Raw genomic sequence first — 21,356 nt, forward strand, 5'->3', positions numbered from 1 at the left:
TTTGCAGGGTACCAGACTCCATTTAATATGACGTATATAGTCTGTATGATATTTGGAATGACAACTTTTCCATAGAGCTTGTATTTTATGGTAATAGGCTCTTGGCTTGTGACCTGCATAGAGATATCTGAAGCCTTTGTGCTGTTGGCGGTCAATAGAGGGACTGTAGTTCTGAGTGGCACTCTTGTTCTGAGCAAGTTCCACTGAGAACCTGGAGGGTGTTTCCTGAGCCTGTGGGCTACCCTGTAAGTTGGTGTTTACTTGTGCTGCTGCCCATGTGCTTTCCACCTGAGGCTGGATCCCCATCTCCCCCACCTCAGTTCCTTTCAGAGTGTATCTTAATGCCTGTAAACAACTTCTCACTTCTTGAAGCTCATCTGCTACATGAAATGCCTCCTTGAGGTACCTATAGGCAGCATGCCCCAGCAGAGTAGTAACTTTCAGCATAATCTGTTTTAGGAGCAGACAGGCAGGAAAATCTTATCACTATTGTAAAAAGTGGGGTGCAAACTATAGGGGGGAAAAAACTTCTAAAAGTTGCAGAGAATTTTATTAACTTCGGTGCCCTGTGTGATCATATAGAAATCAGTACCAGGGAGTGCTAGATCTAGGATGAGATTTCCTATGATCTAACTTCTCTGGTTCCTCTCAGTAGAAACATCTACCTATTTGCCATCGTTGTTTTGTTGTTGTTCATCCTTAATTGTGCCTTTCCTCTTATTTGAATCAATATGCTCATATTGCAGCAGGAGGATGTATGCTCAGTTATTTTGACTGGCTGCATGAGTACAGAAATAATTCTTACTAATGCACACGTGAGGAGGGATACTGGCATGAGACTTTAAGAGACTGAGATTGCCTAAACATAAAGGCTTGTGTGTTGGTGTTGACATGCAAGGTGTCTAAGCCCTGCTTGCAGTCAATGAAGGTTAAGTCAATCCTTAGTGCAGTTAGAATGCTCTTAAGCTTGTTGTAGACTCCTAAAGCTCAAGTACATTGCCTGCTGACAGGCATCTGTTGCTGCACAGGAGGATTCAGTCTCCAGCTTACTCTCTGGCAGCCATATGTACAAGGGCAGGAGTCTGCTGTTAGAATGTTGTTGTATCTGTCAGTCATGTTCAGCTGTCTTGAATACCTAGGTAAACTCTCAAATGACACTATTTACATACAGCCATGCCTCTTAATTATAGATCCTGATTACAGGCAGCTACTGAATGTAATCAGCATTCTATTGAACTGCTCTTTAGACTATGTTGACAATTTGCAGGGCTTAACCTGCAAAATGTTAGATGCCTTCCTCTTAAACAGAAACTTAGATCCAGGTAAATTCTGTAAGTATGATTTTTAAAGTGTTATTTTAAGCTTCAGTTGAAAATCTGAGGATGTTTATGAAAAGATCTTTAATGTATTATTAGAACCTGTTTACATACCGATAATATAAGACAAACTGTTTCCCATTTTAAAAAGCAACTTGCAGGAATTTCAGTTACCCATGAATATACAGAATTTCCCAATCCTTTTCTTTGCCCATAAGACATTTAGAATGAGAAGTATTGCTCGGCTTCTTGCCTTCAAAGATTACCATTTCTATTCTGATGATTGAAGCACTTAAAAAACTTTAGAAAGTTCTTCTGTGTCCATACAACTGAAAGCTAGATTCTTTTTTTTATACTCAGTTTATTAAACACAACTATTTTCTTGCCATGGTTTTCAGGAAGTAAACAGTTAATTGACCCAACTTGTACATAATTACTGGGTACAAATACTTAGTCTTAATGAATATCATTAGTAATATTAGTAACATCTCCTATCTCAGCCATTGAGTTTGTACTGTCATTCTTCAGCATACAACTGAAAAAAATAATTTTCATTATTAAAGTAGAAAGAGACTTCACTAAAAACAAAAAATACTTTATTTATTTTCAGGAAAAGCTCATGGTTCTGTCTTGTCTTTGAAAAGTGGACTTAGTTAAAAATAAGTAAATTACCGTAAGCTTTAAAAATGAAGTACATCCATGTAACTCTGGTTTTTCATTGTGTTTTTTTTTTTTTTTTTTTTTTTTTTTTTTAGCTGTTTCAGATTCCATGAAAGCTAGGCTGGTCTGTAGAACAAGGAATGCTAACTTCAGTATTTTGCTGAAATGTCAGTTATGAATTTTGAGTGACCTAGAATATTTGCTTTTTCTTGTTTAGAACGTAATATGTATTTAAATTGAGTTGTACCAGAAAGGTGGTGGGTGGTTGGTTGGATTTTTTTTTTTTTGTCCCACTGTAAGTCTTTACAAACAAATTTTAATCTCCTATTTAATATAACGGTATGCGTGATCGTCCAAAATAGACTTCAGCTTCAATTCTTGAGTTATTTGAGTGAGGATTGTACTATCTTGACAAAGGAAAGGACTTGTTTTCAAATTATTGTTCTTTAGAAATGAAGTCCGTATAAAGACTAGGAAACTGCATTTGGTATTATGGCAAAGGATGGCAATGTTCTTTTAGGTAACTCTGAGGTAAAACATCAACATAGAAATGTAGGGTGGGGTGGTGATTCAGTGTGACTGTCTTAGAGAGTTGTTTACTTTATAGCCATATCCTCTCCCTAACCTATCTGTTGTAGCAGGCTTTCTCATGTCCAGCATACATGAACTTTCAGTGTAGAACTTTGAGATACAGCAGCCCTGCAGATGCTTCTCCCCCTCTTTGGCAGCCATTCAAATCTGTATTAAAAGTAGATAAAGTATTAATGATTAATACTTGTTTTCATGAGACTCTTGTTTTCCTGCGCAACGTCTGTGGAAGTGATGTTATTTTAGTCTGAAATTTTCCAGTTCTGTGTACATGATAAAGAGTTACCATAGTAATTGTCGTGAAAGCTGTGTGCGTCTTTTCTAATGTCAAGCTTCAAGGTATGTGACTGAGTATTTTTATTTTCTAAATTTTCATGGCAGAGATTCTATTTCATGGTCAGATGAACTATTACAAGCTTGTACTGTCGAAAGAATTGATGGGAACCATTTTAACTTTGTTCTCTGTTTTTTCTCAAGGCCTAAGTAAAATAGCAGGACACAGGCCATAGTTTAGAAATATTTGGGATAGCAGCAGTATACGTTAGAATGTGTTTATCACATTCTAGAGAATGCTAGTGGTAGGGAGAGTCCTAGACCTCGGGATGGAGGTCAGTATGTAGCAGTAGGAAGGACTGGAAGGAGGCAATGAGTTTTGTGTAGGGAAACATGTTTTAAGTTTCTCCTTGAGTTTTAGTACTGTGGAGAGCCATCTGCACTCCAAGACTTGACTGCTCTTCTTAGTCCAATAATTCAGTACTGAGATGTTTGATTTAAAAAATCTATCTTGTGTGTGTTTCAATAGCATTTTAAGCTGTGGTCAAGGTATCCAATATGCCCTGTTGAATAAAGCTTTAAAATGGGTTTTCCCTGTTTAATTTCTTGGATTTGGATTTAGTTCTTTTGTCCCAGCTACAGTAAGTCATAGCTTAAGCTTTGTGTTCCTTGCTCCCTGCAGTTTGCTTTTAGAAATGTCTAGAGCCTCTTTCTTGTGTGTAGAGAAGGGAAAGGTGATAAAACGTATACTTATGAAGGCCAGAGCCAGCAGAAAGCTGGAGAAGTACTGAATTGCCTTGGGATGCTTGGTGTTGTAAGGTCTCTGATCCTGAGAGAAGCCCAGTGGCTTTATCCAGGCCATCAGCTGTTCACCTTCTAGAGAAGTATCTTGTGGGGTATTTCTTCTAGCAGCTGGATACCCTAAGCTTTTGTAAGCTTTTGATCCTGCTGAAGTATAGAATGAATCAGGCTGAATACAAAAATACCATCTGCTTCAGTTACGTGTGGCAAATTTAAACCTCAGCAATCACTTGAACAAAATCCAGGTACAGTCACTCAAGGTTTTGTTCTTCTTAGGAAATTGCTCCAGTAAATTTTGTGTGTCATCTTAATCGCTTATGCAAAACTGTAATTACCTGTACAGAGCCGTAAGTTGATGTAAACTCATGAAATGAACTGTTACTGTGATCCTTCTTTGAAAGGGAGTCAAATATTTCCAAATATTAACTTCCATCTGAAGACTTGGAATCAGTATTTTTGTTCGTTCTGAAGTGGTTTCTAGCATGTAAACAGTACTAAGAGGTACTGTATTGATCATGTCCTGTATTAGATATTATTATTGTCAGCAGGTGCTAAATTTAGCAAAACAGAACCTCAGACTACAAACATTCAAGTCATGAATTGTTCACTCAAATGCCATTAGCGAGTTCAAACTAATTAAGTTTTACTTATTTTCATTTACATACAATTAGCCGTAGTCTGAGAATTTGGGCTCATATGCAGCAGTAGAAGATGATTTCATGTAGTTTCTTTAAAAAGAAAAAAATAAATTAGTGTTATCTGATAGCCATGTAAACATACACTGGGGGAATACAGCCGAACACAACAGATAATAGCGTGTTTCTTCTATACTAGTAATGACGCTGAATATTTGATGCTACTGTGGCTAGAAAAACTTTGCTATGAGTTTTGGGATCAGAGGATATTTTCAACTATGGTATGGGCATCACATATACTAACAAGGTTTTAGAAATTTATTTCTAAATGTATTTCCTCATGTATTTTGCAGTTGGAGTTTTACCTCTTGTTTTTCCTTTTTAAATCTGTAGTAGAACTCCTGAAGAGGAGTGAAACTGCAATCTTCTCTGGAATCACCCTACCCATATTAAATTGTGAACCTGAGGAAACCAATGCCATCATGGCTTTTCATTTTATGCTGGTTATCAAAGCAAGGATCTAGCTGTTTTCTTTCCTTGGTTTTATAACTGTGTAGCTTGATCCTTTTTTAACCACGTCAGAGAATACAGGAGGAGAAATAATGCTCAAAACTTCTTTACCTGCAACAGATGTACATGAGTGTTTATGAACCAAAGAGTGGAATATATCTTCCCATATGGAATTAGCGGATTTAATTGCTTTATTAAGTGTTGGTTTCTCTATTTTGATAAGAATTGAAGTTAAAATTGTTAAAATAATTTGACAACAATGATAAGCATTTTTAAAATACAGAAACACTTAAGCCTCCCCAGGTAGACATTATTTTGTGTGTTTAAACTAACATAGCTGTGAATGTTGAATGCCTTTTCAGCTATTACTGTAAATAAAGAAATTCTTTGTTTTTTTGAGGAGGAAACACAATTGGAAATTCAGGGAGAAATGATGTGGGGCTATTAGTTGCACCAACACTAAGGAAGCATCCACATTAATTGAAAAGACCCAAGTTCCAAGCATAAACAAGCTAAATTCCAGCAGTATTGAATCTTGTGCTCAGCTTCCCACGTTTTTGTTATTTTAATTCTTTCCTCACCCTTTAGCTAAAATTGCTGCTCATGACATATCTATTTCCCTACCATACCCTGCTAAGTGAACTTAGCTTGGAAACAGACTTGTTGGAGTCTTCATCGTACATCAGATGGCCAAAATGGAGATTAGGCTCCTGTCCTAGCTGTGCTATATGGTGGTCTTTTTACCTGCTATGGTAAGCGTACTTTTGAGTTACAGTTTCAGTAACTGTCTGGAAACCTAGTGCTGAAGTAGCACGATGTGCCAGTGTTCCACGGCATTTCCTGGAACTGGTAGTTTATTTCCAATGTATTTTTAAGAATCAGCAAAATAACAGATTTGTATTCTTCTCATTTAGCAAATATGTATTCATGTATTCAGGTTCGGTTTTGAGTATTTGTAAACACAAAATTAGAATATTAATTGTACAGAGTTTTGTAGTGAGATCTCTTCATGCTATCTAACGTCAGATCTGGCTGACCGCACAATAAAGATCTGTTGTTACTAAAGTTTCTTTTTCCTAAATCTGAATTCTCCAGAGTGGAGGGTAATATATTCCTTATGAAGTGTATGAAGAAGGCCTGGAGGATGGGTTCTTGGACTAGTCAAGTTGTTTGGACTCAGAATTTTAAAGCTGATTAACCTCATCTCAGTAATCCAAATAATCACCACTTGTGGTACTGCTACTTTGTAAATCCAAGTCTTAAAATTAAAAACCAAACAAAAAACAATTTAAAAAGAAAACATATGGACCTTTTTATCTGTAGAATGTTACCAACATTTCTTATGTTGGCATCGTTAATTTCTAAAAAGAACTCTAAATATTTTCTTTACTTGAGTGAATATGAAGGCATATCTCACTTGTTGCATGCGTTAGCATAGATGCTGTAGGAAATCACACTTAGTCATTCCAGTAACTCAGAGTATGCTAAATCTTCTAACAGTAAGCAAAGAACTGTGAAGCCAAAATGACTTGTAATCCTTAGTTAGGTATGCTGTTGCTTGGCTTAAGATGGCTTATATGAGTACAAAAAAGCAATTGCAGACCTAATATTGTGATTCCAATGAGATGTACGGAGTTATAAAAATACAAATATGAACTCTGAAACATTTTATTCCCCCGATAATATATTTGTAGAATTACCTCTATTTTCTTCATGCTGTTCTGCAGATGGGAGAAATATAGGAGTGCTCTGTTTTACAAGGAATTATGTCAAAGAAAAATACTGCAGTGTGTTCAGGAATGTTATATAGTATTTTGCTATTCTGCTGCACATGTTTTTAATTCGATATTAAGCTCATAGTTTGTTTTTACCGGTTCTCATGTTGTAGTCAGCTTTGAGTTCCAGTTCAGTTTCTTGCAGATTCCCGTAGTCTGGATGGTGTTAAGAAATGAGTTCTAAAAACACGTATTTCACCAAGCTGATGATGACTGTAAGGTAATACTAGCATACCTCAGAAAACCCTGAACAAAACTATCAGAGGTTGCTTGATCGGCTGCTATCAGTCCAGAGCCCTATTGACTTTCTTTGCTGGATCACTGCAAACTAGAGCAGTCCTGGGATGTTTGGTTTTCAGATTGATAGCTGAAGTCTTGTTTTGAAATTTCACAAGTGAAATATTTCTATTTCTCTGTCAGTATTGTAGTTGTTTTGCTTCTAAGTTTGTTCCATTATAAGCTTCAAAATGTTTTCATTTTTATCTCCGTTGTAAAGTAACGCTCTTGTCACTGGAAGTTTGACTTAAAGCAGCTTTAGATGTTAGCAGAAATGTTTCAGGTTCTTCAAATTGAGTTGGAATTGGAATAAGGAGCTGCGATATGTTATTCTTTAAGTATTAGTCAATTTGAGAGGAGTGAGAATTAAGGGTGCTGCACTTAGGTCGGGGCAATACCAGGTATTTATAGAAACTGGGGGCAGATCTCCTTGAGAGCAGAAGGACTTGGGGGGTCCTGGTGGACAGGAAGCTGGACATGAGCTAGCAGTGTGTGCTTGCAATTTGGAAGGCCAACTGTGCTCTGGGCATTAAAGAAGGGGTGGCCAGCAGGGAGAGGGAGGTGATTGTCCTCTTCTACTTGGCTCTTGTGTGGCCCCTTCTGGAGGACTGTGTCCAGACCCGGTGCCCCCAGTACAGGAAGGATATGGAGCTTTTGGAGTGGGTCCAGAGAAGGGCCACTAAGATGATCAGAGGAGCACCTCTCCTCTGAAGAAAAGTTGAGGGAACTGGGGTTGTTAGCTTGGAGAAGAGAAGGCTCTGAGGAGTCCTCACTGTGGCCTTGCAGTACTTGAAGGGAGCATATAAACAGGTGGGGAACAGCTTTTTAAGATGGTGGATAGTGATAGGACAAGGGGGAATGGTTTTAAATTGAGATGGGGAGGTTTAGGTTAGATATTAGGAGGAAGTCCTTTACCCAGAGGGTGGTGACACACTGGAATTGGTTGCCCAAGGGAGGAGATTGTGGATGCCCCATCCCTGGAGACATTCAAGACCAAGCTAGATGGGACTCTGGGCAGCCTGGTTGTTGGTGACCCTGCACATAGCAGAGGGGTTGAAACTCGATGGTCTTTGAGGTCCTTTTCAACCAGGCAATTCTATTATTCTATTTAAAAAAAAAAAAAAAAAAAAAAAAAAAAAAAAGTATAGCAATTCTTTTCACTGGAGTTATATTTTTACCTCCAAAAATGTTAACTGTGGCATGGAAGTCACCATTCTGTTTGTGAGCTTTAACTCAGAATTCTGCCTTTGAAAATGCTTTGGCTGCCCTTACAAAAGCATAGAAGTTCCCAGTGATCTTTTTTCTTTTTTTTTTTTTCCCTGAGATTGGTTAGTAATACTCAAGAATTGTGGGCTGCTAAGAAGTGTGTGAGGTAATCTTGTATTCTCAGGAATGCAATCCAGTTATATTGCACAGTATGTCTCTGTTAGTGATCATTTGCCAAAAAGAATGAACATCCACTTATGTAAACATATACATGTGTCTGTAATTTCCCCTGAAGATGTTCTGAATTTTGTGGACTGAACTATTAGTCTTAAGGAAAAAAATGTTTTGTAATAAAATTTATGTTGTCTTAAATTGCTTCCTATATAAAAAAAAAAAAAGATGGTGCCAGCCTTAAAGATTACAAAAATATCTTTAGTCATCTCACTTTCATGTGTCTATGTATAAGTGTATGTTTATGTTTGTAGCTGATATAAAAATTCCTTTGAATTTACTGTTTCAGCTCAAACTTTACAAATCTGAACAGTTCTCAAAGTAGCTTTTCGAAGGATGTTATTGTAGTTTTCTCCTGCTCTAGTTGAGCAAATTGACAGAGAAATGAAATGCTTAGTCTTCTGCCACCATTTGTTTGTATTTTAGTGTTACTTCATTTGATAACTTTTACGCATTTATCTTTGAGCATTCTTTAACTTAACCAAAATTGATCTGTGATTAAGAGTTGACATATCCCCTTCAAGACTTGAGCATAGAATAGTTCGGAAGTGTTTTTCATCACTAGTACTTACAGTGCTGTATGGATTTTACCATTTTTTGTCAAGCTGCTCTTGTATAGGTTTGTTTGGGTGGTGTTGATAGCATGTGATATGCTTGGTAGACACAGAAACAATTTAAAGTACTACAGCATATGTAAGGGCAAATGGGAAAGGATATAATCCTCTGGGAAGTTTAAATTGGTATTTGACTAAAATGCTTTTTTTCCAAAGCCTTAGAATATCCTCAAGTTTAAAAAAATATTTATATATAATTACCTAGTTGGTGGAATAATTTCATTGCTTTTAAGCTGAGAAGATTATATTGTTGTGTATTAGAACCCTTTCAATCCCAAGGCAGTATTTTAGATGGTTATGTCCTCATACCAGTATTTACAGCTCTTGCCCTACTGACCACGATATAAAGTAAACTAACGTGCTACTTTTTTTTTTTAACCAGTAGTATTTCATAGTAGTGCTTGTAGATAACACTGAAATTGTGTTTAGCCTTGAATGAACAGATGTATCCTGTACAGAGTAGTGAAGTCTGGAAAAGTAAAAAGTGTATGCATAAGATGAAATGACTTGGGGAAAAATAAATATATAAAAACTTTGGGCTGTTGCTACTGGACTAAATGTGATGACTTTGGGGTTTGAGGAGAACAAATTGGGTCACAACAATCAAGTTATTTTTTCCTTGGATTGGCTTGCTTTTCTTTCACTGTCTGCTTGTTTGTGATTTTTTTTTTGGTAGGGTTCCTTACTTTGCTGCTAAAATATGTAGGCCTCCTTAACCTTATTGATATTCATAGAACAATCTGCCTGCTTCACATTTGCATGTTGTTTCTCTTCAAAGTAGCAGATTAATGATCGAAGTTGAAAGATGCACAGGATTTGAAAGCTGAGAAATGCTGTGACCACAGCACTTTACTTTAGTGACTGATAGTGCGTAGGTAGTGACAGCAGTGGTGAATCTCCATTGCCCTGAAACTATTCCATCACTTTCTTTTGTCTTTTTTTTTTTTTTTTTCAAAGTACTTGAAGCTCAGCCTGTCATCCTCATTAAAAAGGTTCTTTTAAGGCTCACAAGAAAGGCTAAATGTCTAAAAGGTGCTGTCATTTTAGCTCAATTACTTCAGAACACTAAGTAACCAGGCAAGCAGAAGTCTCTAAAGTCTCAGAATTCTCTAAATTACAGAAGCTACTGTTCAAGCTTTAGCTTAAAAAAAAAAAAAAAAAAAAAAAAAAAAAAAAGTAAAAACTATAATGATAAAGGAAGAAAATGTTAGATTATGGACTAGTATTCCTGAAAATAACAGGAAGTTGCTAACTCTCTGCAAGAGCTGCTTTCTTTCTACACTTAAAAGGAATAAATGAGAGAACTGGCTTATGGATAAAAAATCTACCAGAGGAAGTATAAAAATAATTCATGGTGTATTTTCTGACTCAAATATCTGGTAAAAGGATTTTCAGGAGTTTGATTGGCAGAAGAAATAGTTTTTTGTTTAATTTCTTTTGTGTCGGGAAAGAAAGCCAGAATATATTTCCGTGATTCCTACAGTTTTATAAGCACTAAATTCCACAGAAATGTATTGGTCTTGCTTTCAACTACATTTTATTATTGTTTTATTGTTGTTTTTCCAAGTTTTGATTTTTTTTGAAGTGTATTAATAGCTTCCATAAAGTAGAATGTTTTGATTGACTTCAAGGTATCAGTAGCTGATACATCTGGCCTCCAGCACAAGGAGATAAATGTCATTCCTTTAGAGCAAAGTATCTCCATATTGGTACAGACTCCTTATTGGCTGCCTACTGATAACATCCTCACAGGCAACTAAAGAAAATTCCTCTGGAGTTGTACCATGCTACTGCTATTCTAATAAAAGCAGTTAATTGGGAGATTAAGCAGATCTAGATATTTTTCTCCATTGCTTCATATCCCATTTAATGTTCAATGCAAAATAAAACATGTGAAATCTGTGGCAATAAAACTTGTTTATAGGTGTAACTTCTTTCCTGCTTCAGTACTTCAACACAACAATAAATGTAGTTCTGTGGAAATGGTGAAGCAGTCTATCTGGAAAACACTTTACCCTCAACTTCTTTTACTGAAATATCTGTAAGCAGCCTTTTACTTGTTGTCTTTCTGTCTCCCAGACATATAGGTTTATAATTGCCTAATTCATTGCTCCTCGAATTCCTATGGGGTCATTTCTGTTGACTTTAGTGAGTATTTACTGATGAAAGTATAAGGCCCTGGTCAACTGCACTTTGTTTTGTTATTGAATGTTATCAACTATTGAACTTCTATCAAGAAGCCCACGATTTCTAATATCTTTATCTACTGATACTCCTTTTTAATTGATCCATAGCAGCAATGACATATAGAACTGATTTTGCCACATGTGATGTAAATTCTTGATTACTGAGTGAATGCTGAGATAGAAATGCAGTCTTGCTTGTGAATTCTGTCACGTGCATGGATGCAAGCACATGATCTTGTTGGAGAGGATATACAGGGATACAGAAAAATAATCTACTGCTGAGCAGTCTGGTGTAGAATGGAGTGGGACTCCAAGTATCTGTTCTCTGTGCAAGGAAAGCAATAGGAAGAGACTGTCTCTGTGAAGGTAAAACGGTATGGAATGGTCTATTGAGATAGAGAGTTGAGGAGTTTTTGAATTTACTGTAAGCAGATGGCATGCTTTCTCAAGACTCGGGCATATGTAATAAGGCTGAGATCTGCTAGAGGATTGGCAGAATAATAGGAGGTCTGGACCAATCTGTATCAAATGAACATTTCATTTAGGGGATGTTATAGAAACCAAACATTAAAATTGGTATTTTTTGTTATACTGTTATTTAAAATTTTTCATCATGAGTTGAACTCCAAAAAATCCGGAGATTGGATTGTAAATATCAAATGTACCACTAATAATAGCAAAAGCTCAGCATTTAGTTCGTTTGAGGGATTTTGATTCTTCAGGACATGCTTCAGTTGTGTTTTCAGCTGTCTATGCAATTCTGGGGGCAAGCTAAAAAAATCTGAATGTTTCTGTCTTTGATTTAAACCTGAGGTAGTATATTCACATCTTCCCTGCACCGATGGCATTACAAATTCTGGAAGCTTGTCTATAAAATGTGACTTAGCAATAGCAGACTTTCTAGTCTGTGGTTTTTATGTGCTGTTTGGTAAGTCTAGTATGGTGAGATTTCCATTACACTCGTGAGAATTTTTGTATTTTTATTTATAGTATTGCATCAGAGCTAATATTGGTAAACAGCTAGCAAGTAGGAGAATAGAAAAGTGTTCTTGTCACAAGGTAGTGAGGGCTTATGTTCAGTAAATGTTTATCTCACAGTGTAATGAACAATAAATGGTAGCTAGGAGGCTTTTTTCTTCAGTAAAGACAAGAAAATGGCTTCTGGTAAAGTGACAGTTTTTGTTGTCACCACATCCTTGATCTTGCTGGCATGTACTGTAGCTACTCTATTCACAAGGAATTTAACAGTTGATTCAGATTCTATTTGTTTAAATTATATTATGATTGATCATTGGTCTGTCATGCCCAAACAAATAGGTACCATGGAATTTTTATTAGATTACTTATGTGGATGTTTGTGGTTCTGCAAATTTAAAAGAAAAATAAAAAATGTTTACCTGAAGGAGCAAAACAGAAGAGAAGAGGACAGGCTTACAGATTAAAGAATGAAAGTAATGATATTGAGTAAAGAATGAGGATTCTTCTTGTATGGGACACTGAGCCTTATGTTTCTTCCTGGATAGGGAGTGTTTGTTCGCAATAACCTGTTTGCAGCTTGTCTAATTATCTGATGATTTTTGTTAACATCTTTGTAAACCTCAATAAAATTCTTCATCCTAGTCTCAGCAAAAGCATTGTGTGAGAAATAAAGATGTCTAAATTACAGTTGTTGTAAGGTCCACATCCCCTTTCTTGATGCGCTTTGGGTAGATAGAGCTCTTCTGCCTGCAGTTTATGAGCCTGCCTGATTTATATATTGGAATAAATCATCAAGTTCTCAGTAGAGATGTGTGGATTTATGGCAGAGTTCACTAAATGTTCACATCAACAAGTAAACTGAGCTGTTTATCTAGATTGCTGCATATATATCAATTTTATGTTTCTCAGATTACATCCTTTTACATAGTATTTATTAAGTCAGACACAGTCACTGTGTAAAATGTTAAGGTTTTGTTTTTTCTGCCTTAGAAAACTGTAACAAAAATTGGAAAGTATAAGGGAAGCCAAAGAAAGATCAGTAAGTCTTTTTGTGGTTATTGTATCTTTTGTTTGGTTTTTTTAAAGGTTTCACCGTGAGTCAGCCATATCCCATGGAAAGGATAAAATATATATATATATAAGAGAAGAGAATATAATTTCAGATACAGAAGCTGTTCAGGTTCACTGGAAATTCTTGCAAATGCTTGTAAAATTTCTGCTAGATGTGATATTGGCATTGTAAGCATTGACTGTAGAAATGGGCAGGTTTAGCAGATGTCAAAGCCACATTGCTCTGTAGCTCAGGGTTTGCATGGAGGTCATAAAATTATGAGCATAGGAACTTAGAAATTATATTGTATTTTTTAATATTCTTTGCTGTTTCTTATGATTCATTATATCTGATACTAATATTCAATATGTTAGGCTAAGGAATGTTGTTCCACTCAGTAACTTGTGATTTGGTAAAGTTGAAAGTCATGAGCAAAATTTCTAAGAAAGAAAAATCAAACATTTTTTTTCTGAATAGTATGTTGTTACATGCTGAAAACAGCTTTTATCTTCAAAGTAAAGTGCAGGAATTGACTTAGTGTATTCATGCAACTGTGAAGATATATTTAAGCAAGTTGGCAGATTGGCTTTCTTTTTGAATTTGCCTAGCTAGTGTTAGACTGGCCAGTTCACTTCAGTGCTCTCTGCAAGGCTATTGTTCCCTTATGCTGCCAGTTACAGTCTTAGTGTGGATACTGTGTCTGCTTGCAGTGGTAAATGCATTGTGTTTTGCTTTTTCCAAAATGAAAATGAAGGTAGAATCTTGTAAGATGCATTCAGTCAGGATGACTTAACCCATGGCTGTATTTGTTTTGGTGGAAATAAAGGAATGTGGTGCCTATCTAAAGAGTTAGTGACAGTGCTATGGTAGCTCTGTCTGATTGAAGCTGCCAAGTTTGGCATCTCCAGTTCCCTAGAAATCTGGAAGCCAGATGATCCCACCAAGACCTGGGGGGTCACAATGCAATTGATTTCACTAGATTGGTTGTTACCAGCTTGATATGGGCAGCTTCTTTATGCAGTGTTATCCAACTGTCACTAAAAAGTCCCAGTTCCTCTGCGAAGACTTCAGAGCTTTTGACTTAGACTGGAAACATTGCTGTTTCTTTAAATTCCTTTCAGAATATCCCTTAGTATTTTCATTTCTGCATGTCTATTGATTCTTGGAGCCTTTTGTGAAGTCATGGTCAAACTTGCTTTATTACAGTTAAAGACAGATATGTAGCAGTAGAAAAAGATTTATATCTGTCAGGGACTCCAGAACCTTCTGAATGTTTCCTAAATGAGTATAAATAAAATACTGTCTCTTGAAGATGTCCACTGAATGTATCATAGAATGCCTTCAGTTGGAAGGGGCCATAAAGATCATTTAGTTCCACCCCCCCCATGGCATGAGAAGGAATGCCAACCACTATATCAAGTACTACACCAGGTTACTCAGGGCCCCATCCAGACTGGCATTGAATGCCTCCAGGGATGGGGCTTCCACAGTTACTCTGGGCAGCCTGTCCTAGTGCCTCACCACCCTCCGAATGAAAAATTTCTCCTTAACATCTAATATAAGTCTCCCCTAAAATGTACCTTGAAAAATTATGAAGGAGGTATTGGCTGAAAAGTGTGGAATGCAAATTAAGCTTATTTCAGGAAATGAATTGTAAAATACCAATTATATGAAAAATCATGCTGATCACACTCAAGAATATCTAGTTAACCTAGGTGGGAGTGTTGTCTGAGTAAAGACCACAAGTGTTGGTCTCCTGTTTTCCAATGTTGTGTCCTCTTGCCCCTCTACTCCTTACTACATACATTTATAGTAATGTAAGAATTTCATGAGAGAAGAGAAATGAGATTTTGATAGTCTCTATCCCACTGCCACCCCAAGAAAAAATCATCTGCCAATAATCCTGAACATGGCTGTTGAATGGATTTGACCTTGATTTCAGTTCTTGGCTGGCAGGTGCCCGGAGGCCTTTCAGTCTGCTTTAGAAGATCTTGCTTTAAAAAACAGTAGTATTTGTCGCCTAATTATGAATGCAGATTTTGCATGTGTTTGTGATTTACAAGCCTTTCCTTATGTGAAACAGGCTATAAACTCTCTTTGGAAATATATAGTAGTCTGGAGCAGATAATTACACTCTGAGAAAAGAGCCTCTGTTTCCAGTGAAAACACTGTTAAGTTATTTCAGAAATGCTCTGACCTCAGACGTTTCATATAACTTACACAAAATGCTTTCACATTTGTGCAGCAGCTAGTGGCTTGATCTCTGCCATCTCATAAACGAAAGTGCAGAAGTCTCCTTGGGAAAAAAGCAGGATGTCTATGCTGTGGCCCGCAAAGCCAGTGTTATTTTACTCACTCAGTTCTTTGTGTCTGCAGCCTTCTACAGAAGAAATCTTGTCCTCCTTTAAACAAATCCATCTCCTAATCACGCCCTGCCCCCATAAACTCAGCTTTTCCTCAGATTTTTTTTTTTCCTTCCCTTCCTCCACTCAGTGTACACACACTAATAAAGTCTGCTGTAAAAACCTTGGGAGAATTTCTCAGCACAAATGGAAAGAATATGTCAAAGACTGAGGATAGGAATTTTCTTTTTAAGCTTGCAGAAACAACAGAGAACAATTGAAGCAATGAGGGAAGAACCAAAGATGGGTGACCTTGCCATGTCAGAATTGCATTAATTTTCTTTAGTGAAACCCTACTGGTTCTTTTTGATAGCGTCTGAAAGAACTATTTTTGTTTGGGATTGTTTGTTGATTTTTTTTTTTTTTTTTTTTTCCAAGCTAGATAGTGCTAAGGGGAAGCATTAGAAATGCAAGTACAGAGACTTGTGAGAATGTTCATGCCAAAAATGCTTTTGTGGCCTTTTGAAAAAAGCTGTTTTTAACCTCTTCTACAATAAAATTGTCATATATTGATGAAAGCTTTGCATGAAAAAAGCTTATATGCTGAAAGGGTGAGTTAACTTCAAATGGTTCTAATTACATGCTTTGCCCCTTAGAGAGCAATGAATGGAAAATAGATTTCTGAATACCATGAGGACAGGTAATTTTCAGAAAACCCTGTTTAAAGAAAGGAGAACAAAATTGAATTGAAGTCTGTGATTGCCTCATTTTAAAAAAAATGAGACAAAAAAAACAAAATAACCAACTGTGGATTGTATTTTCAGAGATTCCATTATCAGAGGAAAATCTCCAGGAAACACACTAGGGGCACCTCTGCAGGTGGAGTTGGCTGAGCATATTGCTGACAGCTGTACCAGGAGATGGTCTAGCTGTCTTAAGGTTTGCTGGTGAAGGCATTCATGAGCACGCTTTACTTTGTTTTCGCTCCACTGAGCCATGTTAGTTTACTGAGGTCTTGGGCCTCCTGCTTGGAACCGACTGACTTCGTCAGCCATGATCCAAAGCTCTTTAGAAAGCAGGGCTACCCATGAATGTAAAGATAGTGCTGAACATTTGGATGATGACAGTAACATCTCCCATGTTCACAGCAAGATTTAAAGTCCGACATCTGTTTGCTCTCTTGGTCATGTTGTGCTATCTGTAATTTCATGCCTAAGATCCAAGGAATAGGATTCTGACTGTAGCAGATGGAGGTCATGCTATTTGTGGTTTGCAGCCAGTAAGATATTCATAGCCAGTAATGTTTTAATAATTCATAGACATAGAATAGCCATAGTCCTCTGCTTATGCTCTGTGTTCGCCATAAACAAAAAAGTAGCAGCCTGCACTGAGTGATTAATTCTTCCCATTCTCTGCAGTTAGTGTTACCAGTAAGGTGGGTGTGCAAACTCACTATGTTGATAACATGTATGAGATGACCTATAAAATAAATGAATAAATGGAGAGACTTAAAACGTGCAGCAGATGTATCCAGTGATTTTGCTTGGTTTGTGTGTAAAGAGGCCGATTTCTTGCAGGGCAGCACGAAAAGGGCAGAGGCCACAGTTAATGGCACAGGTGGCTTCAACTCAGCTTGCAGCAAGCTCTGCCCTTTGTAAGGAAGAGGAGGGGAGGCCTCCTGTGTCCCTGGCCTCTGCAGCAGGCAGAAGAGGTGGCAGGTTGTGGAAGGAATGGCATATGCTTTGACTCCTTGTAAGATTTAGCAGCAGATGCTCTACTCTGGCATGGATGAGAAGTCCTTAAAAATAAGTAGAAAATTGGCTGCAGTAGGAATTAACAGAGTTGCATGTGGTTGATCGCATCTAAAATACCCAGCAGACTGATCTTCCCTGCACTTGCATTTATGTGGGCTGCAGGAATTTTTACAAATGCAAGTTAAGAAGCTGCCCAGGTGTACTCTTCTCAGTAACCTCAGTTATTTTTAATTCTGTTGCAACCTTTTCTTGTTCGACACGCAATACGTGCACAAGCACACACAGCACTTTCTGTCATAATAGTGAGCAGACTAGCTTGGGTGGCTCCTTCTCTGTTTCCAGCTGCTTTCATAGGTACCTCAGGTCCTTCTTTGTAATGAAACACCTGTGCGTCTTTCAGAAAGCTGGAGGTTGCATCTGCTCTGTGTAAGCAGCTGATTGTCTGCAGACCTGCTAGCATTTTTACTTGCAAGATACTAACCTGAGAAGTAGTTTCAGAAAGCTGTGAGTAGCTTTCTGGAAGGTGCTCAATAAAAATGGAAATTAAAGGACCTCGCTGTTTTGTGATACTGTTGCTTTTCTGTTTCTCTGGTGGTAAATACCAATAAATATTATTTCTGCAGAATGGCGTTGCACAGATTTCTCATAAAAGAGCTTATTTTGCCTAAAATAACGTGCTTGAGACTAAACATCAACTTCTGTGTTTCCAAAGATAGATGTGAAAGTACTGCTTTTAGATTCTCTAATCCATTTTTCTTTGGCAATCTAAGCTACGAAGGGTGCCAAAATAAATGGCAGATTTATAAGCCTCTGAATTTATTAACTGTACTTGAAAAGAAGTTTTACAGTGTTAGAAAATATTTATTATCTAACAGGAGATAAATTGTTGCCCATAACTGAAATCAATAGAAATTTTGCCATATCAGAGATACTTTTGCTTATCTAAGTAGTCTGATTTAGCAGATGGAGTAAGCAAACTATTCAAAGAATAACTGTACAGTGCCTATAGTTTACTGCAAAGAAGCTGTTTCTGGAATACTTCCAGTGTCTGGTGCAAAAAATGACAAGGGAACACTTTGTTATGTAGAAATGATTGCATTCGCTTGCACATATTTCTTACAGCGTCCCGTAGCTTCAACGGTGCCATTAATTCATTACCTTAATTCTTTCTTTTTTTTTTTCAGGGCCCTCCTGGTCCAAAAGGCGAGAAGGTGAGTTGATGTACGGGTGTCACTTCGCAGGTAAATGGAAATACGTCACAGCATGAACTAAAGACACAGTTTGTATTGACCCAGTGTAATGTTAGATGATGTAAGAGAGCTGGGTAGCACACAGATGCTGTGTTAAACCTATCATCTCATCTTTCCACTTTGCAGGGAGATCAAGGTGATCAGGGCCCTCGGGTAAGCATTTTAAAAAAAATGTTACACTTCCCCTTCGCTGAGTAGGCAATTAGTCTTTAGCGCAACACTAAATTAAATACACTGTCTGAGCTAATTATGCTTATTAGCTGCATTTACCCTGCATGTTGAAGTCAGTGTCTGCAGGACAGTAATACTGAACGTGATCAGATAGTGTCTGAGAGGACTTGAGTAACAACAGTAAGTAATGCATTAAGATATAAAGCTTCCATTGTGAGTGGAAGCAGGTTTCAGTGATTTTGCTCTGCTACATAAAAGTTGGCTTTCCTAACCAAACCTTTCAGTTTCCCCAGCAATGTTTTCACGGCTTGCATGGGCTCCCACAATGCAGAGGGTCAGTGGATTTATAATAAATGTAGTTCTCAATTTCATATTTATTATTTAATGAATTGTAAACAAATACATATGCATGTACTAGCTCATTTTCCTAAAATGTCTGTATTTAATATTGTTAATGATAATGATATTATCGCTTCTTAAACACATCTGGACACTTAAGCAGGACACTGTTTACCTATATAAACATAAAATTTCTTTTAGTTTTTAAACATCGTGTTTATTTTAACAGAGAGCTAAAGAAGAATACAGGGTCAAATGTTCTGATAGGTTGACTGTGCCAGTTCTTTCTTCTTTACATTTGTGCTTCATTAGAAAATGTTTGGCTATATTGTTTTAATAATACAGTGATTTCCTTCTTTAGTTGCATTTTTGTGAAGATTTACATAATAAACTTTTGTCTGTAAATTATGCAGAATATTTTGAAATTGTAATTTTATTTTACTGTCCTTTATATTTTTTGCAGTTAGTAAGATTATATAAAGTCATAGTATATTCATCTATCTGAACTTGATGTTGGTGTTGTATTACCTACAGGGTTCAGTTACTGTTGTGTCATAAAATCATAGAATGGCCTCAGTTGAAAGGGATCTCAAACATCATATAGTTTCAACCCCCCTTCCTCCCTCACCCACCGTGGGTAGAGTTGCCAACCACTAGACCAGGCTGCCCAGAGTCCCATCCAGCCTGGCCTTGAATGCCTCCAGGGATGGGGCATCCACAACCTCTCTGGGCAACCTGTTCCACTGTGTCACCACCCTCTGGGTGAAAAACTTTCTCCTGATATCTAACCTAGACCTCCCCTGTCTCAGTTTAAAATCATTCCCCCTTGTTCTATCACTATCAACCCATGTAAACAGTCATTCTCCCTTCTGTTTGTTTATATGCTCATTTCAAGTACCGGAAGGTTACAATGAGGACTCTCCAGAGCCTTCTCTTCTCTAAGCTAAACAAGTCCAGTTCCCTCAACCTTTCTTCAGAGGAGAAATGCTCTAGCCCTCTGATCATTTTAGTGGCTCTCTTCTGGACCAGATCCAAGAGCTCTGTGTCTTTCTTGTTCTGTGTTCTGCTTAACCAAATCACGCCCTTCTATTGGAGAGCAGTAGAGACCTCCTTGGACCATACAGATCATGGTTATGTCTACTGTGTGTTAATAATGAGTCAAGTGCTGATAACTACCAAAAAACTTTCCAACCTAAGAAGTTTGCATTTAAGGACTTCATAAAGTCATAGGTACCAGTTGAGTGAGTGCCAATTGAGGCTATCTGACCATGGGAGAGGAATCAAGTGAGGTCAGTAGTAGGGGAAAGAAGTGGTGAATAACACCTTGTGAGCTAGCAGCAGCTTCACCCGCTGTTTATTTAGTCAACACATGCTGTAGTAAAGTACCTCTTTTTGAAACATGCATATAGCTTAATTTACCCAGTCTTCTTATTTGTTTATATGTTTGGTTGGCTGTTTTTTTTTTGTTTTTTGTTTTTTTTTTTTTGGAGTAAGACGATGCCTCTGACCACTTATTGTTTCATGGTACAGCAGTTATCTCTTCTGTTAACTGTCTTCAGGGTAAGCCTACTTCAGGGTGTGCCAAGAGATGTACAATGTAATTAATGTAAATTATCTGTTATGTTCCAAATGAAATTAAATATATTTAAAACTGGTTGGTTGCCTTTGCACATAGTATTTCACCATTGCCTGAGTCAAATAAACGTTTTTGGAGGTGACTCCGTACCATAATATTTTAGAGGAGTGTTGCACCTGTAATTGACTGTGGAATGATATCAGCATTTGGATTTGACAAGTATGCAAACAAATTGGATATGATGTCTGGAAGTGCTGGGCATCTTAGAGCTGATTCATCTTTTAGAGATAAGGACCTTTAAGTTTGTTCGTTTTATGACATTTTTTACATATTATTTGAATTTTGTTCTTGATGTAGTAAAGATCTTACTGTTTCAAATCATTTTTCAAAATTTTAAAATGATCATTCATTCTTTTTAAAAGCTGTTTTCTTTTCTCAAGTGTTTTTCATTAGCAAAAAAAAAAAAAACCAAAATGTGGATATTCCATGTCAGAGTGGAACTTGTAAGCTCTTAAAATTCTTCTGAAAGAAAAGCATTTAAGAAACAAAAAAATATTGTTTTATCTTTAAGGATACCATTTTGAGTTTTGAGCAGTTGTCATTAGATATGAAAGATCTTTCGTTCTGAAATATTCTCAAAAGTGCAAAACCAGTAATCATGTGTTTCAAAACTTCTTTCTTGTGGTCCCTGGAAACCCAAACTGTATGCTGACCTGTTTCAAAATTCAAATGTTCTTGAAAATGTTTCCTATATATTAAAAAAAATAGCAGAACTGAAAACCCTCCAAATACTGCGCAGAAGGCAGAAACATATTTTTAGAATA

The 21,356-nt window shown here is 37.0% G+C and overlaps 1 protein-coding gene across 1 annotated transcript in view; it reads left to right on the top strand.

The window, feature by feature from the left end:
• The window catches only part of COL25A1 (collagen type XXV alpha 1 chain), a 147,417-nt gene that overhangs the window by 29,054 nt on the left and 97,007 nt on the right, over positions 1–21,356 (top strand). Inside the window, exons 4-5 of the mRNA XM_042872066.1 lie at positions 18,381–18,407; positions 18,573–18,599. The gene's annotated coding sequence lies outside the window, so the exon portion shown is untranslated. The remainder of the gene's footprint in view (positions 1–18,380; positions 18,408–18,572; positions 18,600–21,356) is intronic.

The sequence above is a fragment of the Lagopus leucura genome, unplaced genomic scaffold (assembly GCF_019238085.1).
Source record: "Lagopus leucura isolate 7727_CA_CO unplaced genomic scaffold, USGS_WTPT01 Super-Scaffold_100004, whole genome shotgun sequence".
NCBI classification, from domain to species: Eukaryota; Metazoa; Chordata; class Aves; order Galliformes; family Phasianidae; genus Lagopus; species Lagopus leucura.